This window comes from Leptopilina heterotoma, unplaced genomic scaffold, assembly GCF_015476425.1.
Source record: "Leptopilina heterotoma isolate Lh14 unplaced genomic scaffold, ASM1547642v1 Lhet_226, whole genome shotgun sequence".
Classification (NCBI taxonomy): Eukaryota; Metazoa; Arthropoda; class Insecta; order Hymenoptera; family Figitidae; genus Leptopilina; species Leptopilina heterotoma.
This window is the reverse complement of record NW_025110944.1, coordinates 99,109-124,924: the sequence shown is the minus strand read 5'-3', so window position 1 is coordinate 124,924 and position 25,816 is coordinate 99,109. Positions and strand designations below refer to the sequence as shown.

Below are 25,816 nucleotides of genomic sequence, written 5' to 3'. Positions count from 1 at the left end.
ATTTCAATACAATTCTTCCAATAAACAATTCAAATAATTAAAAAAAATTATAATAAAGTTAATCGAATGAATTTAATTATTTTCATAAACAATAAAATTCCCCTCAGGAATTTAATTATTATAAAAAAAATTTGGTATAAATCTTCGAAACAATTCAATTATTTTTATAAATAATAAAATTCTTTCTAGAAATTCAATTATGTTAAAAAAAATGTCAAATAAAACCTATTTCGAAATAATTCAATTATTTTCAATTTAAATCAAATTCCTCGTAGGAATTGAATTAGTTTTAAAAATGTTAATAAAATTCATCCGAGAAATTCTGCGATGAGTTTTATTGTTTGTGAAAATAATTGAATTTCTGCAATAATTTCTAACTTTTACAAAATTGAATTTTTTTTCGTTTGTTTTTTCATTTGTTTATAATTCAATTTTACAAAATTTCAATTAATCGTAAATTCTTCAATTAAATATATATTAGAAAATAAAAACTTCAAATAATTTTTTAAAAAATCCGCAACTAATGTTTCTCAAAAAGATTTCAAAAAATTTCACAGAATTGTTAGTTAAAAATATGAAAAATTCAAATTTTCAAAGATTTTAATTTGAAACCTTTTTAAAATTCAATTATTTCTCAAAATTTATCGCTCTAATGCTTTTAATATTAAATTAAAATCTAAAAATTTTAACTGAAGTACGTTTTTGAATCAATGTTTATGAGAAAATTCTACTAGAATTAAATGATTTAAATACAAAAATAACAATTTATTGAATAATTGCATGTTTCTTATAAAATTGAATTCTCATAAAGAATTTTATCTATAAATTTCTAAATAACTGAATTCTTTCTACGAATTTTAATAAAATGTTTAAAGTATTTTTCAAGGAATTCGATTAAAATTGTATTAAAAATAATTGAACACTTTTGATTTGGTTTTTTCTCTCAATTTGATATCCTTGGAAAAACCGATTATAAAATATGTTTAATTCAAACATATCTTTCCAGTTTCAAAAATAAATATTTTTGAATTAAAAAAAAAAAATTTCTCAGCGTTTTTGGTGTTAAAAATAAAACCCAAAAATTTTCTATGAAGTGTTTTTTTTCAACTAATTTTAGTTAGAAATATTATCAAAAATATTATATTAATTAATTAATTAATTATATTATATTAACATTATTCCCTATATAGAATCGAAACCTACTGATGACCAAAAAAAAAATCCTCCCCACCGAAATAAATCGTTCACAAATTATTATGCCCCTAGATTCATATTAATATTTAAAGACATGAATCATTGAAAAGTCCAATTCAAAATTGAAGGTCCGAAAGCTTAAAACCACGCGCGTTTAGACACTAAAACCTTCTCTAACTTATGACTCCATTTACTGCTGGCCAAAAAGCAATCGTCGCTGTCGCCGTAAAACATGTAGCAGTACTTTCAACTCTACGCGTTTGCTGTAAAATGAATTCCCACCCCCCCCCACCCACCCCCTCCCCTAAAAGCTGAACGCTGTGTCAACTATGTTTTTGTTAAAACAGAAAATGCAGCATCACTTGCGCCTATTTCCCTCTCTCTCTCTCTTTTTCTCTATTTTTATACTAAAATAAACTAAACATAGAGTCCAGAAAGCATGTGACTGATTCAATCGTAACGAGATCAGTAAACTCAAAAAGAGAGAGAGAGAGAGAGTAAAAGAAAAAAATCCGTCTCCGTTTGAAGTTGCCAAATCTTGTAATACAGCCAATATAAAAAGAGAAGCAGTCGAAAAGGGGAGGGGGGGTGGGTAAAGGAAGAAGGGTTGAATATACGTTTCGAATCTTGACCGGCAAGGAGTCGTGGAATTCTCCAGGGTGGACATCCGCGGATTCACTCTATCGTCCCGACGAATTCCAGGGATCAATGCGTCGGTGCGCCAAAACGCCTGCGCTACCTTCAACCCCCCACCCTCATCTCTCTCCCCCCACTCTCCAAGTTTACATTTTTCCACTCTCTCTCTCTCTCTTTCTATATATATATATATGTGTATTTGTATTTCTCTCTGTGAGTGTGTATGTGTATCTCTCTCCCTTCCCCTTAACTGAACCCACCACTCTCACCTCTCTCCCACCCCCCCCCCCCCCTCTCTCTTATCCTCTCTTCGACGACTCCCATCGGCGTCCGCGCGAACCCTCGGAAATTCTAAACCGTTTCGCGCCTGTGCATGTCAAGCAGGGACCGAGTGGCGAAAGGATAGTTCGCGAATCCGGCGAAAGGGATTTTTAAGGGCTGGTAGGCTCCCAACCCTTAACTAATAAGGATCGCTGACAGTAATAATCAATTTACCGTTACCACCTTTTTCCCCTCTCTCTCTATATATATACATATATGTGTCTTAAGTGTATTTTCTTTCAAAATTTAATTTAAAAAATTAATTTTCCCTAATTTTTAAAATTTCAAAATTAGAAATTAAAATTTTTTTTTTTGAAAACTGTCGACCGCGTGGAAAGCTGGCGTTAAACAAACGTTGGCACTTTAATCCCCCGTGACACAGTTTTGTTGTTTTCATAAAAAATTAAAAATATTTCTCTCATTTATTTTCCATGCTTTAATCAAGTGTCGTGAGTGTTTCTCTTTTTTCTATCTAATATTTTAGAAGAAGAAGAAGAAAAAAAAAGATGAGCGATTAAAAGTGAAGTTTTTCGGTGACAAGTGTTAACGAAAAAAAAAAAAAAACTTTAAATTCAAGTGTTTTTCTTTTTCTCTCTCTCCTCTTTTTGCAAAAATTAAAAGTTTTTTCTTTTGTTTTTAAAGTGAAAGTTGTTAAAGTGTTTTTGAGGATATCATGTATCCTCGAAGGCAACCCTTTAAAAAGGGTTGATGTTGTGACGATAATCATTCAAAATAGGTCCATCAAGTCCAGACGGCGGTCCCGCTTATCGCTCCGACATTGAAAGAAAGTGAGTGTGACCAAAACATCATTTATCACAATTAATTAGCTCCACTATAAATCCATTTATTTCTTGTTTCTTTTTCTTCATGTCAAGAGAGGGGAATTTACAAGTGACCCGCATATAATTAGGACTTGAATGTCGAAAATTTGTCTTTAGTTGACCGATAAAAATAAAAAAAAAGAGTTATTCTACGCTGAGAATTTAGTTTCTGTTAATTTTATACGTATAAACAAAATTAATACAATGTAATTAAAAATAAGGGATTAAAATTTCATTTAAAAATTGTTGCTATTATACACTAGAAATTAAACATTGTGAATAATTAATAAATTAAAAAAAATGTTAAATAATAAAAAAAAATTTGATATTTTTAATAGAAGACTACTAAAGATAGTGAAAATGTTGAGAAAAATATAGTAGAAAGTTAGTCAAAATAGTACAAAATGAAATGTGATTTATCACTTGAAGTAGCTATTTTTACAATGCTTAGGAATTTTTGTACAATAATTATAAGTTTTTCTTTTATGTTTAGTATCCTTCTTATATATTTAGTTGTTTTCTGCTCTATTTCTACTCCGTAAAGTTGTTTTTCTATATTTAGTATTTTTCTCCTCTATTAAGTTGTTTTTTATTACATTTAATAGTTTTCTATAAAATTTAATGTTTTCTACGATATTTAGTAGTTTCCTACTCTAAATAGTCGTCTATTTGCTATATTTAGTACATTTCGTCGTTTTCTACTAAAATTAGTAGTTTTTCACTACATTTCGTCGTTTTCTACTATACTTAGTAGTTTTCCACAACATTTAGTAGTTGTCTACTATTTTTTGTAGTTTTCCGCTACATTTAGTAATTCTCCACTATAATTAGTTATTTTCAACTAAATTTAGTAAATGTCTACTATATTTAGTAGTTCCCTACTATATTTAGTAGTTCCCTACTATATTTAGTCGTTTTCTACTATATTTAGTAGTTCTCTACTAGCTTTAGTCATTTCTTATTAAATTCAGTTGATTTCTACTAAATTTAGTAGTTTTTATACTACATTCAGTAGTTTTCTACTACATTAAATCGTTTGCAACTATATTTAGTAATTTTCTATCAATATTTGTTTATGAAGTAATTATGAAGTATTATGTATTAAAAATAATATATATATATATATATATATATATATATATATATATATATATTTATTTTTTTTTATTAAGTATTATTATTATTATTATGAAGTAATTTTTGTCTAACGACAAAAAGATTTTAATCGATTTCTACTATATATTTACTGACTTTCTACAATATTTAGTAATTTTCTACTATTCGCAACAATTTTTTACTATATTTAGTAACTTTTATCAATATTTATTAGTTTTTCATTATATTAAGTAATTTTCATCCAAAGAAAGAAAGAAATGAACATAAAAAAGACGAAATTTAATAAAGCTTTTAATTGACAAAATAAATACTATAAAAATGGTATAAAATATTTGTAAAAAGCTATGAAAATTAGTAAAAATTAGACCGAGCTATCCAAAAACTACTAAATATAGTGCAAACTACTATATGAAAAATAAAAAAAAATAAAAAACGTATTAGAAAAATATTGAGTATAAGAAAATAACTAAAAGAGGAAAAAGAACTAAATAAAGTAAATTAGTAATTATAGTAAAAAAAAACTACTAAATACGGTAAAAACTATTCCTTCTAATAAAAATTCTATAAAGAGAAATAAAAAACTAAAATTTATTTAAAAAATATTATTAAAAATTTAAAACTGTTTGTTACAATAAGCATCTGTCAAGCATAGTAAAAAAAAGTGCTAACTAGTGCATTAAAAAAATTACTTACTTTTCGAAATGACCTACTAAATATAAAAATTAACAAATAAATATTGTTGAGAATAGATGAAAATTGTAAATTTTTTTTTATAGAAGTTTATTAGCAGAATAAAAAAACTACTAAATGTGAAAAGAAAGTTTTTATTTTAGTAGAAATTTACTGATAGCAGTAGCAACCAAAAAAATATTTTTAACCAACCGAAAATAAAATCAATTTTATAATTGAATAAAACGTAATTTTTCTTTAATGAAACTTATTATGTGTTGAATCAAAATTATTATGTTGAAATGAAAAATAAATTTTTGTTGACTGTACAACAAAGATTGATTCAAAGTTCGTTTTCAAAGATGTTGTTTTCTGAGTTTAATTATTAGTAATCATCTACTAATTAGTTACATTTTATTAAATGCTAAAGCAAAAAGTGAGCCACGATTTTACTAGTAATTAGCTATTCTTAATTAATTCAAATTTTGAGAGCGTGTAAAATATAAAATACTATAAAATATTGAAAAATTTACTAAAGGTACAAAATAGAATAAAATATTGTAAAATATAGTAAAAGGTATTAAAATGTAATAAAGGCATAAAATACACAGTATAGGTGTAAAAACAAAATAATAAAATACAGTAAACTAAATAAAATAAAAAATACAATAAACATATACCTATAAAATACAGTACAAAGTTATAAAATGTAGTAAAAAATTCTAAAACAAATAAAAAAGTTATAAAATATAGTCAAAATGAACAAAACACGATAAACTTGAAAACAAGTAGTAGAAAAATAAATTAACACAGGATACTACTAAGTAGTCAAAAAAAAAAAAAATTACCAAATATGCATAAAAAAACACTTTTCTTATTTAATAAGAATTGTTTAAATTTCCAAAATGAAAAGGGTTATTAAATTGTAAATTCGGTATATTATGAATTTCCCCTTTTATACGCGAATTCTACAACTGTCCTTGAGGCTTGGTTTTCAATTGCTCCTTTTAAGAGGTAGACAATTTCAGAGGAAAATCACTTTTGAATGCATTAAAAAGCATCTAGACTTCTTTTGTAATTTTATTGCACTCCATAGTTTGTCGTCTATTTCAGAGAATAAAAAAGGGGATATTAATTTTAGAACCTGGCATACATCACGTGAACAGTGATGTAAAAAAAAGCAAAAAAAAAAAAAAAAGTTGAAAAGATTACGAGAACTTATTGCTGCAAAAAAGAATATCAAAGGATACACTCTTTTTTTATTATAAAATAATACATACAATATAGATAAATAAAATAAATAATTAATAAATAAATGTTAAAATTTAAATAAAATAAATAAAAAACAAGAATGTCAAAAATTATGAAAATCAACTCATTTTTAAATAAATATTTAATCTTGATATTGATATTAGAAGTTGAGTTTTATATTTAATTGTAAACAAGTTTGAATTTTCTTAATGAAATATATATATTTTTTATTGATTTTTATTTTCTTTCTATTTTTATGAATAAATTGAAATAAATAAAACAATGATAATAAAGAAATAATAGTCTGTTAAATTAAATTCGCAATGATATTGAAATAACAATGCGAATTTAAATATGTAATTTGTGGATCGAACAATTTAATTAACAAGTGAATTTTGATTTTAATATAGATAACTAACTTTAAATTGTTTTTCTCAATTATAAGTCGATATATATTATTAATTAAAATTCATTTTATTTATTACAGATTATAAAGTTACAGTTACAATTGTTTTTTTTACTTTTTATTACTATTATTTATTTTAATATTTTTTATTACTGTTATATTTATTATTACAATTACAGAAATTTCAGTAGTAGAAGCCAATTTTAGTCAGGCGAGAAGTTTTCCAACTTTTATTACTATTAATAAACTAGTATTATTGGTCAACTTTTTATTACTTTTTATTACTATCATTTATTTATTACTTTTTATTACTATTATTTATTTATTATTTTTTATTACTATATTTATTATTACAAATAGAAAATTTACAGTAGTAGAAGTCCATTTTAGTCAGACGAGAAGTTTTCCAATTTTTATTATTAATAAACTAGTAGTAAGGATCAACTTTAGTCAGACGAGTCTTTGAGATCTTTCCGGGTAACGTTTTCTCAGTAGTAAAGGTCAGTGTGATAGTCAGACTGGGAACTTTCAAATTCTTACAACTTAAGTAGCAGTAGTAAAAACGATTTCAAGTCAGACAGAACTTTTTTATGTTTTCTAAAAGTACCTTCACGTTCTCGTATAAGTGTTATTGAAAATTAAGAAACTAATTGTTAATATTGTTACTGTTGTTGTTGTTCTTATTACAACTGTTTACCATTATTACTATAATAACTGTTATTATTATTAAAATTATTATTATTATTATTATTATTATTATTATTATTATTATTATTATTATTATTATTATTATTATTATTATTATTATTATTATTATTATTATTATTATTATTATTATTATTATTATTATTATTATTATTATTATTGTTCATTGTTATAATTATTATATTTATTATATTTATTACATTCATATTATATTTGTTATATTAATAATTATTATTAACATTGCTAATAATATTATAATTATTATTAAAAATATAACATTAATTACCCATTGTTTATTTTTTCTTATTTTTCACAATGAGGTATTATAATTATAATGAGTGAACTCAGAGAAAACATGAAACTAATTTTAATAATTGAATTTTATTACGGAATAATTAAATTTCATTACCGCTTTATAAATGTCTATAAAATTAGCTTATTAAATTTCTTCACCTCAATTCATTTGGCTTATTACTGTAATTGTCAAACGATTAACTAAAATATTAAATATCGAATTAAAAATAAATAAAAACAACAATAAGAAAATAAGAGTAACAATAAAAAAGTAATAATGAATGTCAAATAATTTTTTAATAAAAACAATTACTTTATTATTGTTATATGAGAAATAAAGAAAGAATAACAATAATAGATATAATAATAGAGAGAACAATAATGAATAATAATAATAATAATAATAATAATACAAATTATTGTAAATGTAAATGATTGATGAAAAGTCGTTAATAAAATATTTACAAAAAGCAAGAATGAAAATTAATTTTTACAAACAAAATTTCTTCACAATTGAAATTATCATAAAAAATGAATGAATAATTTAATGTGTTTGTGAAAATTTTATTGAAATTATATTATTTCAATTAAATGGAACTTTAATTTTCTGCTCGCATAATAAACTTTATGCAATAATCTCTCTGAATGGATCATAGAATTGATGATGTGAATTAAAGTAACAATACGGCCCGTAATGTGGCATTTTATAAAAGAAGAGAATGAATTGATTTTTTTTCTCCTCCTCCCCCCCCCCCCCCCCCCCCCACACCGCCGATATTTGGAACAACCAAACACCCATTCTATTTTAAGCGGTTGAATTTCCCCAAAGTAGAATTTTGTGTGAATCCAAGTTTTATCAAAGCCCGCGGAGAGTAGCCGAGAAAAGTTCTTTGTTTCACGGACACAGTTCTCAGGGACAACTTTTTTTTCTAAATACATATAGAAGCAGAAAGGAAAATAAATACAAAAAAAAAATACATAAAGCAAAAACCTCGTCGTTAAAATCGATTCGAATGTTCTTCGTATATATAGAGAAGAAAAGAAGTTATTTGTGTTTGTCTTTTGTTTTCTTTCTTTTTACACGTTAATTACATAAGTGCTGTACCAAAAAAAATTTTTGTTTTTATTAAGTTAGAATTCTTTATTTTAATACCACAAAATAAATAAATAAACCAAAATATTTTCAATACAAAGGAATTATTCTTCATTTTGTCTTTTTTCAATTTGTTTATTTTAATTTTTTAATTTTTATTCTTATTTCTTTATTTTTCATTTACAAAATTTACTTACAGTTTTTTGATTTGTTGAAATTTAGATTTTTTCCATTGCATTTATAGTCATTTCTGTAATTTCTTAACTAATTATTAATTGAATTATTTATTTAATAATTTTTAATTATTTTTTTAATTAAGTATAAATTTAATATTAAGTTCTTTTTTCTATATTTGTTAATTAGATTTTATTAATAAAAATTTAACATTTCGTGAAAATGGAAACAATTTTACAAATTGTTTATTATTTAGTTACTTAATTTTCTTGAAAAATGATATATTTAAGAAACTATAAATTTTCTCAAATATTTATGCCACAAGAAAGTCAATATATACCCTTGAATAGTTGAATAATGATAATTACGGCTCATCTAAGCTGTTAAGCTTCTTCAACCCTCTCACACACGTAGCCAAGTCTTTGAAGTTTAATTTCATTCAAAAGCATTTTAGTGACAAATATTCAAATCTAATTCCAGTCGCTGCTTCCAAAGAAGAAATATACTTTAATAGCAATTCATTAAAAATGAATCAAAAATTTTGAAAATTTCAACTTACACAAAATTTTAGAGAATACATTTTTAAAAATATATAAATTAAAATTCAAAAATTTAAAAAATTAAATAATAAATTGAATATCAGAGGAATGAATAAAATTATGTTTACTATAAAAAATTAAAAATCTACTTAAATTCGAAAAATTAAATAAAAATAGATAGAAAAATATCTGAGAAATGAAATAAAATTGAAATTTCTATCTCTAATCTATAAATTTTTAAGAAAACTATTCTCAATGAAATTAAAATATGAATGAAATTTAAAATCGATCGATAAACGGAAAATAATATCTTGTGGAAATTTCAAAATCTCGTCAATTATTATTAGCCAGATTTTATCTTCGCACAAAATGTTTTCTATCCATAGAGGAGAAAATTTGACTTTTCCGCAAATACCATATAATATGTGAAATTTATAAAGCATTTTGAAATTTTTAAGCATGGTAATTAATTTCACTTGTTTTTCCATTTTAACTTCAACTTTATTCTTCTGTAAATAAAATACATACTAACAGGAAATTGCACACACGTTTTATTGACCAGGCATCACGCCCTTTGACTTAATACTCATTTTAATTAACATCACACTAAAACTAAAAAATTATCATTTTTTTATTCATCTTATCAAAAGAATTAAAAATTATTTATTTATATTATAAAAAAATTGAAATTTTGCATTTCAAAAATTTATAAATTAAATCAAAATTAACGAATGGAAAAAAATGTAGAATTCAAATAAGACAAAATAAAATATAAAATTCAAATAAATACAAAAATAAAATATAAAATTAAAAAAAAAAAACAAAAATACAATATAAAATTCAAATAAATACAAAAAATAGAATATAAAATTCAAATAAATACAAAAATAAAATATATACTTCAAATAAATATGAAAATAAAGCATGAAATTTAAATAAACATAAAGTTTATAAATCAAAATTTATATTTAAAAAAAATGTTTTATTCACTTTCTTTTCAAATATTTAAAATCTAGTTGAATTCAAACGATTTTTTTTTCTAACTTTTAGGAGGGGAAAAATGATAAATCTCAATTTTATGTCTTGTTTAGAAAATTGTTTCCACCCTCCCCCCTATCCCTTGTCTTATCGTATATTTTTCCATGAAATTTTACTTTTTGACGTGACACACATTGTGAGCACACGTATATATATATCTGTTTATATACGAGTATTCTAAACTCCTTAGACTTTCTCATTCATAAATCCAACGGAAGGCATCTCATAAATCCCTGTTTCACTCACCTAAGCGACCGGAGATTTCCTCAAAACACGAAATTTCTCTTTTAGTTGAAAATTTCCCTTTATTATTTCATAAATATAAATTTTACATTTCATTAGGAAAATAATATTTCGAAACTATTTATAACTATATTTGTATAAATAGTGCAATATTTTTCATCAATTTCAGGAAAAATTGGTAAAAATTTCAATAATTTTAATAATTTTGGAGAAAATAGAATTTTAATAATTTTCAAATTTTTAGGGAAAATATTTTGATATTTCTCATAATTTATAAAGAATTTCTTCATATTTATAATAATTAATAAACAATGATTTTGATATTCTTAATGGGAAAGTACACCGATATATTTTTAATTATATCAAGAAAATAGTTTAAATATTTAATATTATTTCTAAGGTAATTTCTTGTGTGGAATTCAATGGTCATAAAATAAAAGCGGACGAAAAAGAATTTCACCCTTTTTGAATTATTATTTTTCTTAGAAATTGGTAGATTTCGAAATCCATGCGTAATTTTGTGAAATTATGTTTTTGAAATCCACAAAAAGAGTTGGGGAATGAAAAAATTTATTTAAAATATATTTGAAGCATTTTTTTTTAAACAAAACTTTGTTTTTAAACTTATAATGCTAAAAAAGTAGAATTGTTATTCAATTTTTTTATTTGAAAATTCATTTGTTTATTTTTTTAAATAATTCCAAATTATTTAAACGTAATTTTTTTATATTTTCTATTTTTTTTATATATAATAATCATGATCTGGAATTTGTTATGAAAATAAGCAAATGAATTTTAAAATTAAATAAGATTTGTATTTTTTAATCATTTTCAGTCTAAAAACAAGGTTTAAAAAAATGATTCAAAATATTTAAAAATCAATTTTTTGGTCAATATTATTTTTTCATAGGAATTAAGAATTTTAAAAATTTCAAATTCAAATCTTTTTAAATTCATTAATTTATAAGAATGTTTTAATATAATTAAAAATGACCGAGTGATAAAATCATTGTTTTTATTATAAGAATATATTATTACAGTAACTTATTCAAAATTATTTTCAAAATTTCAAATCAATTATTATTTTCTACAATTTTTAATTATTTCTTATGAAAATAATTGAATTCCTTTGAAAAATTTTTATTATTTATAAAAATAATTGAATTATTGCGAAGAAATTTATTAAAAATTTCTAAATAATTGAATTCCTGAGAAATTTTTATTATTTATGAAAATAATTAAATGTTTGCGTACTATTTTTGGGAATTTGAAATTGATTTGAAAATAATTGAATTTTGTGAAAGAATTTTGTTATTTATAAAGATAATTAGGATTTTGACGAGAATCTTTTTTTAAATTTGAAAGATAATTGAATTTGATGAGAAGAATTTTATCACTCTTGAAAATAATTGAATTTCTGCAATTATTTATAATTTTTCCAATATTGGATTATTTAGTGTTTTCAACAGAAATTTGAATTACAAATTTTTAAATTCTATTATTTTTAAAATTGCTAATTTTATCCTAAAAAGTTAGCCGCACACGAATTGTTGCTAGTAATAGTAATAAAAGTTTAATAATAAATTAAAACATAATTAGATAGGTTAAATAATTAATATTTAATGTCTGATTAAAAATGGTCTTTACTACTTTTTAAGAAAATTAAGAAGAACTGGAATTGTTTCGCCTGACTTAAACTTGGTTTTACTACTCATAATAAAATTTTGTAGAATTTGCCTAATATGTCTGACTAAAGCTGATATTTACTACTGAAAACAAAGTTACAAGGAGATAATTAGTCTGACCAAACTGTTTTTTACTACTTTATAAAATAATTTTAGAAATAAAAATCAATAATTATAAAAATAATCAGAATAAAAAATAACACGTCTGACTAAATTTGACACTTACTACTTAAAATAAATGAATTTATAATTTATATTCGTTTATTGAAATTCGTTTATTTATTTTTTTATTTACTTACTTATTCATATATTTTTTAAACACAGGAAGAGGTAATAAAAAAATAAATAGACATAAAAAAGGAACGTGTCTGACTAAAGCTGACATTTACTACTGAAAATAATATTATAAAGATAAAAATTAGATTGACTAAAACTAGTTTTTACTACTTTTATAGAAAAAGACAAAGGACTGGAATTTATTTGCTTGACTAAAAACTGGTTGTACTACTGATAAAAATTTGGAGAACTAACATGAGTCTGACGTAAATTGACGTTTACTACTTGCAACAAAAAATTAATCTGAACCTGGTCTTATCTAACTAAAACTGGTTTTTACTACTGAAATCAAATTTTCAAGGAGATAATAATTAGTCTGACTAAAACTGGTCTTCATTACTTTTTAATAAAATTATTTAGGGGAACATAGTCAGGGTTGGACAACCTTTTGAACTTTTATATTTTTTGTTAAAAAGTAAATTTAGGAAAGTGATGTATATTGTTCGAAAGGTCTACAAAAGAGGAACACTTTTGCTGAATATCGTAAATTTTCATGTCTAAAATTAAAAAGGTTATAAACATTTAAAAAAAAATTAAGGTTGGACTTTACAGTCAGGGTTGGACCATGTCTGAAGAGAAGCTTCATGACGCCCCCGCATAGGTGGCGCCAGGGTTATTTCAAAATTAGTGCGGATTCTACTTTGACCAAGGTCCAACCCTGACTATATTCCCCTAAGACTTTTGAAACCATAAAAAAAATTATTTAAAACTATTTAAAAATGCCAAAAATTCAAAAAAAAAGATAATTTTTTATTCTTAAATTTCTATTGTGACTAATTTTGCCAGTAGAAATAAAACAATTAACCTTTGTGGTCACTAAATCGTTATTCATAATTTTTAATTTGTCACACATTTCTCGTACAGCTTTTCAGCATACTTGATACTTATCTAAATACTAATTACTGGAAATATTATTATATGCTCTCTTTATTGAATAAAAGCAATCGTATATGAAAGCTCTCTCGCCTTCTCTCTCTCTCTCTCTCTCTCTGTCTCCCTTTCTCTATATGATTCCCAGTTTCTTGTGATAGAAATAATTGCGCGCGATCGATTTAATTAAAGTTACTGAATCACACCTACTGAAACAATACCGAAACCTCAAAAGCACAATTATGTTTAAGAACAACATATACGGGCGCATCAACCGCATTTTCAGTTATCTCGTTAAAACAGCCTTGTAAATTTAATTAATTTCTCACGAAAATCAGAGAAAATGAGATTAGATTTATCGCATAAGAAAATAATTGAATCTAAGAATTATTTTTTCCCTCTGTACTTTTCTTATTTTTATACAGTACTTCTTATTTTATTCTTAAATATAGTATTTCTTATTACTTATTTATTTTTATATTGCATTTCTTTTTTATACTTTCTTATTATACTTTTCTTATTTTACATTATTTTACTACTGTTTTCAACTCACTTGAGTTTAATAAACTACACTTTCAATATTAATTATCCAAGAAAGTTTGTTTATATACTTTCTTTTCCCCTCATCTTAAAATGTGAAATTTACTTCGCTAATTATAATTTCATACATAAAAGCAAAGAAAATATTACATTTTTCCATCTCGTGGTTGTTTATCTAATGAAAAAAAGTAACGAATTTTTCCATAAAATTGGAAATAGAAAAAATTTATTTAAAAAATATTTCCTATTTCTCTATTTTTAATTGGTTTTTTTTTCATGCAATTAGTACTCCTAAATTTTAAAAGTATAAAATTCTAAGATTGTATCTATCAGTTTTTTAATTATTGGGAAAAAAATGTCTATCTTTGAAAAATTTATTTTTCCTATTGAAACGAAAAAGGGATTTATTTAATTAATTTACAGATAGAAAATTAATTAGATTATTTCTAAAAAAAAGAAGAAACGAGAAAATTTCTCTAAATTGATTAAATTCTGTAAGTTTATTTTTGTCCCATTTCTTAAAGTATATAATATGAAAAAGTCCAGAGACCGATAAGAAACTATGTGTACCTGTATTATCGATTTTCAAAAACTGTTATTCTCACATTTTTCTCTTCTGCAATGCAGCATATCTTTCGGTAACTTCCCCTTTCCTCATCGTCATCTCGTTTTCTAACGTTGGACGACGCTTTTATCACTTTCTTTTTCTTTTTTGCCCCTGCACTGATATTCAACTTTGTTTATCAATAATAATCAATTCCTCGTCAAAATGCTTCGACACAAGGCGATTTGCTCATTCAGAAAACATTTTGTATCAAAAAAAAAAAAAAAAAAATGAGAGAGAGAGAGAATGATTGATGTACCAAAAATACGAGCGTCAATTTTCGATCATAATCAAAATTTTTTTTCTATATTTTCAATTTTCTTCAAATTTGAATAGAAAATAAAATTGTTTTATTTTTTTCGAATAGAAAATAAAATTGTTTTATATTTTTTCGAATAGAAAATAAAACTGTTTTATTTTTTGTTGATAGGTCGACACTTTTCCCAATAGACATTTTTTCCAAACAAAAATTTCCCAAAGAAAAGTGTTTCTCAAAAAAATCATTTCCCAAAGAAATTTTTCCCAAAATAAATAATAATTGAAGCTATCACTCGGCAAATTTATAATAATAAAGTTGAAATTATCAACAACTGACTCGGAGTGATCGATAATTTCAACTTTATTATTTTCCCAAAATAATTTTTTTTAATTAACTACAGTGAAAAAAATAACAGGTAGAATATGCTTTTTACTTAGGCAATTTTTGCCTAAGAACAAAAGCAACACGCGTAAAGCAATTTTTTCTTTTAAAAAAAGTAATTTTTCAAAAATCTAAGTTTTATTAAAATTTCTAATTAAATTCATTCAACATTGCAATTTTATAAAACTTTAAATTAAAACAGTTTGAAGTTTATTTATTCATGAACATTGTTAACGCAACTCTTTTAAAATTGATTTAATTTTGAAATATTTAAGTAATAATATAATTAAAACTATATATTCCAATTCATATTTTAGTTTTTTTAAATTTGAAATGAAAATTTTTACATTCTATTATTTTCGAAATTGTTAATTTTATTTTAAAAAATGACCGAAAAAACAGCCGTGCGCAAATTATTGCTAGTTAATTAAATTAACTAAGAATAAACGAATGTAAGGAACAAATGAAAAGCGGGTTGTCACATTTTTCTTCATTACATTTGTTGTTTTGGCAGTAATGAGAAATTGTATTTTTGTAAATCAAAATTATAAATGGGTCAAAGCATTCATTATATTTTAAATAAAGTCGTTGCGGCCTAATTTTAAAAAAAATTAATACTTTAAAAAATGAATGATTTAGAAGTTGTGAAAGTGACAAATTTTTTTTAATTTTTCTTTGACAGAGATTTAAAGTTAAAAATTAATTAATTAAGAATAATTAATCAATACTTAATTAGGATATTAAGTTTCCTTAATGTCCATTAAGAAAAGTGTAGGATACCAATATTTTTTTTATAATATTTATTTTCAAATCAGTTTTTATTTATTTGTTCCACTATTCCGCTTGTGAGTAACAAAATTTCGCCCCATCTATCGGACAACTGACTTGGCGCGAAATTCAAATTAGAGTTTTTATTCTTTCAATCAATTTACATTCAATTTCATTATCAGAGAGAATTTTCTCAAAATTGAACAAGAAAGAGTGTAAAAAATAATTCTTTAGTTTGAAACTGGAGAATTTTTTGTGTTTAGTTTTTTTTTTCTATCCGAAGAAAACCAACCTTGACAGCAAATTTTTTTCGGAATCTAGAAAATAAAACGTATGTGGGCATAAATTTTTCTTCTTCTTTTATACAATGAAAATGATTGAATTTAAGAAGCGCGAGAAGTATTATGTGACAAGTTTAGTACTAATCTGAACGTTTGAAAATTCCCATCTTATCTGGAATTACACACATATAACGAAGAGAAACAGTTGGAGTGCCAATAAGACGTTTCTCGAGAGTGATTCGTCGAGATCGAGTGGTACTGATGCTACTATACTGAAAGCAGTGTGTCCCCGGTACATTCCCGGGGAACTTTATTTCCCCTGAGGATCACTACGTCAGTTTATCGCTCACAGGAATGACGCCCACTTGTCCTCCCTTCATTCACCAGTCCTCCAAAACTACATACATATATATATATATATATATATATATATTACATGTATATTCCTATTTCCTTCTCGTTCATTTATTCTTATATGCAGAGGCACTAATACACCTTTGAGATTTCGTGCAATTAGACTTTGGAAACGTAAATTATACTAAATATGTCCTTGCAGAATATGAGAGACAGGTTTCGATCACTAATTAGTAGTGGGGCGAAACTAAGTAGCCTTGTATTTCCTCAATTTTATTTTTTAACCTTTATATACATTTACATTACTGAAAAAATATTATTAACTATGAAAAAGCTACAAAAAAAATATTTTTATTGAATAAACTTTTACGTCCGAGTTAATTTTAATTGGAATAGTAGGTAAAAAATTTTTTACACGAATACATTCGGACAAGTGGTTTTTTAATATAAAAATTACTCCAACGTTTCGAAATCAATACGATTTCCTCTTCAGGGAGTCTACAAAATAATACAGAAAACAAAAAAAAAACATACAGAAAAAAAACGAAAAACACTAAAACGTTAAATAATAATTTAGAAACATTAAACAATAAATAAAATAATAATAATACAGAAACCAATAATAAGAATACACGAAGACTTTAAATAATAACAATATTCAAAGCTTTCATTAAAAATGAAGAAAAAAGTTTGCTGATTTTCAATTTCGTGTATGTTAATAAATCAAAACTTAATTAATTAATTCACTTCAAAAATTCATATAACTAAGCAAAAAAATAAAAACCGCTGCCAAGTTGTACTCTGTAAATCTGAATCAGTGAAATTTGACTGAGAATCAGTGACTCTATTCTCGCGATTTGAATCAGTGGAATTTCACTGAAAATCAGTTAAAAATAACTGAAATTTCAGTGATTTTCTACTGATTCGCCAATTAAAAAACTACTGAAAATTTCTGTCACACATATTAAAAATTTCAGTTATTTTTTAATTAGCCAATCAGTAAAAAATGACTGAAATTTCAATCATTTTTAACTGATCTTCAGTGAAATTTCACTGATTCAAATCTTGAGAATAAAGTCACTGATTCTTAGTCAAATTTCACTGATTTAGTTTTAGATAGTATTTTTTTTTTTTTATAATTTTGGTGCTCATTTCATGAACACTTTACTTCCTCATGGAGATAAAAATAATAGAAATATATGAAAAACTTTTTATAAATATGGTAAAAGTGATTGAATTTTGAGTCAATCAATGTATTTTTAAATACCCTACAAGATAGTTGCAATAATTTAATAGTTAAATAAAAATTTTCAAACAAAAAAGTTGAGAAAATGGCATTTTTCACAATTTTTGGTTTTTAAAATACTAATAATTTCGAAATTTATTATCGAATTAGGTTTAAAAATAGGTTAATCGAAGCGTTTTTTAATGCTTTAATAACTCCGGTTAATATGGACGAAAAATTTTCAATTAGGGCTCAAAAGATGCGTCTAAAAAAACTCTACAAAATTATGGAAAAACATTTATAGGTGTCCTCACATTTTTTTAAAGTTATGGGCAAAAAACGTTTTTTTGAAAAATTAAAAATCAAAAAAAAATTTAGTTAAACTTTATTAATATATCAGAAAGTACTCTCACTTTTTGTCCGCAGGTGAGATCTACAATTTAAAAAAAAATTCAACCCAAAAGCTCTTCATGATTTCGAGATATTTATGAAAATGTTATGTTTACACACACACACGCACACATACGGAATGACATTTTTTAAAAATATCATTTTTGAACTCCTGAGGTCAAATAACATAAAGATATGTCAAAAAATCGAACTCGAAAAATTTTGGTATTACAATACTTCTTCTATGAGGAAGTAATAATAATTAATTAAATACTGAAGGCAACGATCAATAATTATTTAAAATTAAAAAACAATTTCTTGAATTATTCAAACGATCAAAATTTATTAGAAAAAAGAACGTTTAAATATTAAATTTATTTTTTCGAATTCTAATAAATTTCTATTAGCTAACAATCGTCGGAGTTTTTGCTAGGATGTTGCTTAACAACATCCTGAAGGACAAAAAATTTTATTGTAACTTTTAAATCGTAGCAAGTCCACCCTATCAGACAATGAAAATTTCGGAGAAAGGAGATATAAATTTATTTATCCTAATTCTAATAATTTTTTATAATCACCTGAACTTTTAAAAATATTTATAATTGCAAACATTTTTGTTCATTTGAAAATTCAAAAATTATTGCTAATTGAAAATTATTTATTTTTAAAAAATGTTTGGGAATTACTAATTCATTAAAAATTACTTTAAATCATCTTCTTATCAAAAATTTACAAACTGTCGACAGAAAATTTATTATTTGCAATTGCGGTCAAACGAAAAATCAACGTTCTTTTTCGTACAAGCAACAAGTCAAGCAAACAAAAATTCGTTGAAAAGAAAATTGTGATAAAAATAAAAAAAAACGTAGAATAATAAAAATAATCTTAGATAAAAATTTTATTTAGAAATTCCATTAAGTAACATTTTATCAACATAGAAAAATCATGTAAACAAAATTTCGAAAAATTAATTCGAAAAATATTCAGCTAAAAGAATATTATGTACTGCAAATAAAATTTGAATAAAAATTTCCACGTCGAAAAATTCCCTGGAATTACATATAATTTTGATCTAAATCGGAAATAAATTCTAAAAAAAAACTTCTTAGTATCTCCGTGTTTCGTAAAAAGCTCTTCTTTAATAAAAAAAGCTCCAATTTGATGAAAAGAGCCCATATTTATTGTTATTTGACTCCAAAAATTGTTAAATAAAATTGTTAAGACGAGCGTCGTTTTTCAAGACACAAATTTTTTCTAAATCAGAAATAAATTTTTAAAAAGTTCTGAGTACGTCCGTGTTTTAGAAAAAGCTCTTCTTTATTAAAAAAAGACCATATTTGATATTCGACTCAAAAAATTTGTTAAATAAAATTATTAAGACCAGCGTCGTTTTTCAAGACACAAATTTTTCTCTTCTCTCCTTGTTTCGAAAAAAGCTCTTCTTTTATAAAAGAAAGCTCCAATTTGATAAAAAAAAGCCGAAATTTGATAATCATCTCCAAAAATTATTAAATAAAATTGTTAAGACGATCGTCGTTTTTCAAGATACAAATTTTTTCTAAATCGGAAATAAATTAAAAAAAAAGTTCTGAGTACGTTCGTGTTTCGAAAAAAGTTCTTTTCTTTGTAAAAAATCTCCAATTTGATGAAAAAAAGGCCAAATTTGATATTCGACTTCAAAAATATTGTAAAAATCAATTTAGAAGACCAGCATCGTCTTTCAAGATACAAATTTTATCCGAATCGTAATTTTGAAGTAAACATCATTATTTCAATATTTAAAATTATTCAGCCTCAAAGAAAAAATTTCAAACGAATGGAATTTAGGGGAAAAAAAGCTGCACCATTTTGAATATTTTTTTTGAAAGTCACTCGCAATAAACGACTTGAAAAATCCCTCCTGCAATTGATTTTATTATATTTTTTTTGGGGACAAAAATAAATTCGCAAAAAAAAAAAATTTCCCCCGACAATGCTTTGAAATTCTTTTGATTTCCAGCAGGATATGACGAAGAGGTTTGAAAAATATTTGGTTTGAGAATCAAATACGAGTATTTTGAGGGACGGTTTTTAGGAGGAAGTGAATCTCCTCTAACCGGAAAACCCTCATTGAAGATAGCATCACTGCGCAGAAAGTAGTACTTTTCGTCTTCAAGTTTCTATATAACATGTACGGGTATATCTATATATACAAGTGTATGTGTATAAAGACGTGTCGCATCGAATTCGGAAACTCGAATCCTTATTCGTTCCTTTTTCGCATGTACGTATATGTATTTTTAAATGTGTCTGTGTACGTATACATATATAGAATCTTTCTTTGACGTGACGTTGGTAAATTTGCCTCGAGCACCTTCTGTAGAAATTCCCTTTAACGGATACCTTTTGCCTCCTCTACTCACAATGACAAAAATACCTTGTATCGTTTCTGCATTTCGTGAATCCTTATATTGATGCCGAAAAAATATTTGCCATATATTCTGGCAAGACTTTCATTCAATCTTGATCGAATTGATTATTATTTACCTCTAATCGTACTCGTACAAATATTTTTTGTCCATCAAATTCATCTTATCACTATTTCTCCCATTTCCCTCACTTTCAATTTAATTAAATAAATTAATTTTAATATTAATTTTAATATTAATTTTAAAAGACTAATTTTACTAAATAAATTTATTATTTTGATATATCAATTTTTCAGAGGAACAAAATTTTTTACTTTGTAAAAATAAAGAAAAAAAATTTAATGAAAAGAATTAATTTTAGTATTAATTAAAAAAACTAATTTTACTAAAGAAATTTATTATTTTCATATCTGAATTTTTCAGAGGAACAAATTTTTTTACTTGTAAATATAGAGGAAAAAAATTTAATGAAGTGAATTCAATTTTTCCCATTTCATCACTTTTTTTTGTTTCCTTGGTACTCTTTTTCAATGCTATTAAATAAATTAATTTCAATATTACAGGTTTGTAACCGGTCAGGAAAATGAGGGAAAAGTCAGGAAATTTTATCAAAAGTACTGGAAAAATATTAAATTTCTAGAATTGCGATAATAAAATTTCAAATTTTATAGTTTTTGAATATATTAAAGAGAATTAGTTCTTCTTCAATTTTTTGTTTGTTTGTCTTATAAACTTTGAAATCATAAATAATAATAAGAATAGGAATTTAAAGAATATGAAATTGAATTTATCTCACATAATTTAATTTTTGAAGAGAAAATAGAAAATTATTACTGAAACATTATTTAGTAAATAATTTTACTTAAAAATTACAAAAATTAATTAATTTTAGTAGATTTGCGTTTACAATTTTTATAAATAACTGAATTTCTAAAGGTTACAAATTGAACTTTTAGAAAATTTGAATTAGAATTTAATATTTTACTTAAATTTAATAATTTTTACTTGAAAATTTCAAAAATAATTTCATTTTACTAGAGTTGCGTTTATAATTTTTATAAATAATTGAATTTCAAAAAGTTTCAAATTAAAGTTTTAAAAAATCTGAAGTAGAAGGAATAATTTTAATAATTTTACTTAAAAATTACAAAAATAATTTAATTTTACTAAATTTGCGTTTGCAATTTTTATAAATAATTCTATTTCAAAAAGTTTTAAATTAAAGCTTTAGAAAATTTGAACTTTAAAAAAATTGTCAGTAAAAAATCCAAAATAGTTAGTTTTTTAAACAAATTTTTTTTAAATACTTAAATTTTTGAATTATAATTGAAAATTTTTTAAATAATTGAAATTTCATAAAATTAAATTGTAAACAAGTTGATTTTAGAAATATTTTACAACATTTTTTCTTTAAATAATAGAATTTTTAAGGAACTTTTTCAAAAAATATTTAAAATAATTGATTTAGAGAAGAATGTTATTTAAAAATTCTAGAAAATAACTGAATTAAAATACTAAAAAATTTTGGAAAAGTTACAGTTACAGTAAAAATTTTTATTGTACATTTTTGAATTTTAAAGGATTTAAAATTAGAAATTTAAAAAAATCTTAATATCTATGGAAAAGTAATAATGATGATTCAATATTTATTTAAAAATTTTTTTTGATGTTTCGAATAATTTTTTAATTAAAGATATTCAGAATTAAATGTTTCACGAACATATTTTTGTGTGTCAAATAATTTTTAGAGTGAATTAAAATATTCTTTAGAGTCAAGAAAAACAAACAAAATTCTGTTTAGAAATCAGCAAAATTCCAGGGAAGAACAAAATCAAATTTTTTTTGACAATCCTGTATTAGCTGAAAAAATTAATTTATTAATTAAATTTACTTTTTTCATATCAGTTTTTCAAAAGAAAACAACTTTTTACCTACTTGTAAAATTAAATAAATAAATTTTATAAAATAAATTCATTCGTTTTTTTAATATTAATTTTTCAAAGCTAATTTTTTCTTTTGTAAGAGAAAAATAGAAGTAGAAATAAAAAAAGAAGAAAAAAGGAAAATGAAATAAGAAGAAAGAATAAAAGCAGCAAAGGAAGGAGGTAAAGAAGGAAAATAGATGAAGAAAAAGAAAATAAAAATAGAAAAGTGAAAAAGAAATTATGAATAAAAAAACCAGGGAAAAAAATAGAAGAAGAAGAAGAAAAGAAGAATTAAAAGAACATAAATAGAAATAAATGTAAAAAAATAAAAAATAAAAAAAAGAAACAGACATAAGATGAAAAAGAAATAATGAAAACGAAAAAAATAAAAAAGGAAATGAAGGAGAAAAAGAAAAAAAATAGCAAAAGAAAGTAAAATAAAAAAAGGGAAAAGAAAAGAAGAAGAAAGAAATAAAAAAAACAAGAAGAATAAGAAGAAATAGAATTATAAATAAAAAATCGAACGAAAAATAGAAATAGAAATTAGCAAACAGCCAAACAAGAAATGTGGTGGGATAAATGAATGTTTACTTTTCGGGATAAGTGGAGTAGATGATAAAGTAGAAATTTAGAACTTGTTATGTTTAATAATTGTATAATATTCGAGTTTGAACAATCAACTCGAAGCAAATCATTCTCTGCCGCAATTGTCTCATTTAACTCAAGGAAGTAGCTTTTGCAAACACTATGAATCAAGAGCGCAGTAAAAGCGGTGTATTTTCCTAAAATTTATTCTCTCCCGTTCACTTATTCGAATCGACGTTAAAACTATTTCAACTACATTATTTTCTTTTAAATTAAATTCACTTCCTCTTTCGGTTAATTTTACTCTTCATTGATAATTAATTCTTGTAAAAGCTGCACTGGTATATATATATGCACGGCAATAATTAGAATTCAAATTTTCCCTATAGTATAGAAGCGCCATGTACTATTTATATACACATACATACATATATAGCGTATATACAATGCTAGATTTCACTAAGTCAATTTCAGTTTAACTTTGCATTTGTATAACAAGCGAGTTTGAATTTTCCTTCTTGAAACAATGAGTTATGCATAAATTTTCATTTTTTCTGATTTAATTAGAGAAAATTATATATAAACTGTGTATATATAGAAAGAAATTACTGATTTTCAATTATAATCAAGTAAAATAGCGAATGAAATTTTTGTCAAAAGGAATATTATTTTTACTACTGGATTTTATTTTAAAAGGAAATAAAATAAAATTTATGAGGAATAAAATATAATTAGAAATAGAAGAATATTACATACGTCTGACTATAGGTGTGTATTTACTACTGATAACAAATAACAGTAGAATTAGTTAAAAATATATTTCTTCTACTGTCTACTTGTCAGACTTGAAAATTCCTTTCCTACTACATCTAAAAATCGCAAAAAAATACTTTAATCTAGAAAAGTATTGCAACTTTATAATTATATATCCCCCCCTTAATAATTTTCAAAAAAATAAAACTCGTTTCTTTTTTTAATATTACTTCTCCATCTTTCTTTCCCATTCACTGTTTTCCTTTTTCCATTAATTTTCCATCTATCATAAAATTTGAGACTCGGTTCTATATAGAAATGAGTAAAAAAAAAAATTAATTAAACTTTTTTTTTAATAGTAAAGGAAAAAACACCTTCTTTTTTATTATGGAAGTATTTAAAGAAGGACAGAAAATTAATCAGGAATAATAAAAGTGTCAGTAATGTGAAGAAAGTATAAAAGTCGAATGGAACGAGATTCATGATATTAGCTATCGGAGCGCCGAGTAAATGGCCAATTAAAATTCACCTCCTATAGTTAATCGTGCACTCCTGATATTCGCGGAACTATTTTAAAAAAAAATACTCGAGTGTAAGAAGTATGTCAATATTATAAAATTTTAATGATAGTAATAATAGTAATTACAATAATATTAACAATATCATTATTTGAATATTAGTAAAATAATAACATATAATAATGATAATTGTTGTTATTATTTATTTCTTTATTTTTATAAACTAGTTAATTGTATTAACTAACTAATTTGTAAATAATATTGATTTGAATTTATCAAATTTATTTATTTAAATATTTTTTTCGTTTTGTTCAAACTATTTTTTTTTATGTTTTATTTATACAAAATATTAAAAATTTTAAGAAATAAAGTAGTAAAAAACAAATTGGTCAGACAGAACGTTAGGTATTCTACTTTTCGCCTAAGTAGTAAAATATATTTTTAGTCAGACGTTACCTTTCGATGTCAGTAAAATAAAATTCTTGTCCTAAATTCAATTACTTTCAAAATTTTTTTCTCATTTCAATGATTTTCAATATTTACTATTTTTATAAAATTTCCTAAAAAGAATTTAATTATTTAAAAAAAAAAAATTTAATAAAATTGTACGCAAACATTTAATTATTTTCATAAATAATAAAAATTTGCCAAGAATTCAACTATTTAGAAATTTTTCTATAAATTTCTTTGCAATAATTCAATTATTTTATTTATTTATTCAATCTTACACCGGTTCAAACGATCCGTTTTGTACAGAAGTACAAATAATAAAATTTTTTTAAGGTATTCAATTATTTTCATGAAAAATAATTAAAAATTCTAGAAAATAATAATTAAATTGAAATGATAAAAACTATTTTAAAGAAGTTAAAGTCTTTAAATCGGAGCAATCGCTATTTTCATGTTTTATAAAAATACTTTTAAAAGTTGTTTAATTTAAAAAAGGTTTGAATTTGAAATTTTTTAATATTTCAATTCCTGTGGAAAAATAATATACCTAATAATTAAATATTTATTTAAAAAAAGAAGTTTTTGATATTTTCGAATAATTTTACAATGAAAGAAATGTAACAGAACATTTTTTTTTTTTTGAGTAAATTTTTTTCCTTTATTTTCTAAAAATAAAAAAAATTTCAATTTCATTTTCAATGAGAATTTGTAATTGACAAATAGAATTTATAAACATTTTTTTCTTTTATTTTTAAAAGACTTTGAATTTTATTAAAACAATTGTAATTAAGAAATAGAAATTATGCTCTTAAGAAATGAAAATTAGGAATAAAATGAATATATTTCCTTTTTCTTAATCATAATTTTTTAACAATTAACAGTTTTTTATTTTTTATAAATAAAAAGGAGAAAAATTTGCATAATTTAGATCAGTCAAACAAAATTTGTTATAGAAAAAAGCATATAATAAATATTTATTTCTTA

General features: G+C 23.5%; 1 protein-coding gene across 1 annotated transcript in view; it reads left to right on the top strand.

Moving 5' to 3' along the window:
• The first annotated feature begins 2,231 nt into the window (after window positions 1–2,231).
• Window positions 2,232–25,816, top strand: part of LOC122502288 — a 115,083-nt gene continuing 91,498 nt past the window's right edge. The window contains exon 1 of the mRNA XM_043612244.1: window positions 2,232–2,939. The gene's annotated coding sequence lies outside the window, so the exon portion shown is untranslated. The remainder of the gene's footprint in view (window positions 2,940–25,816) is intronic.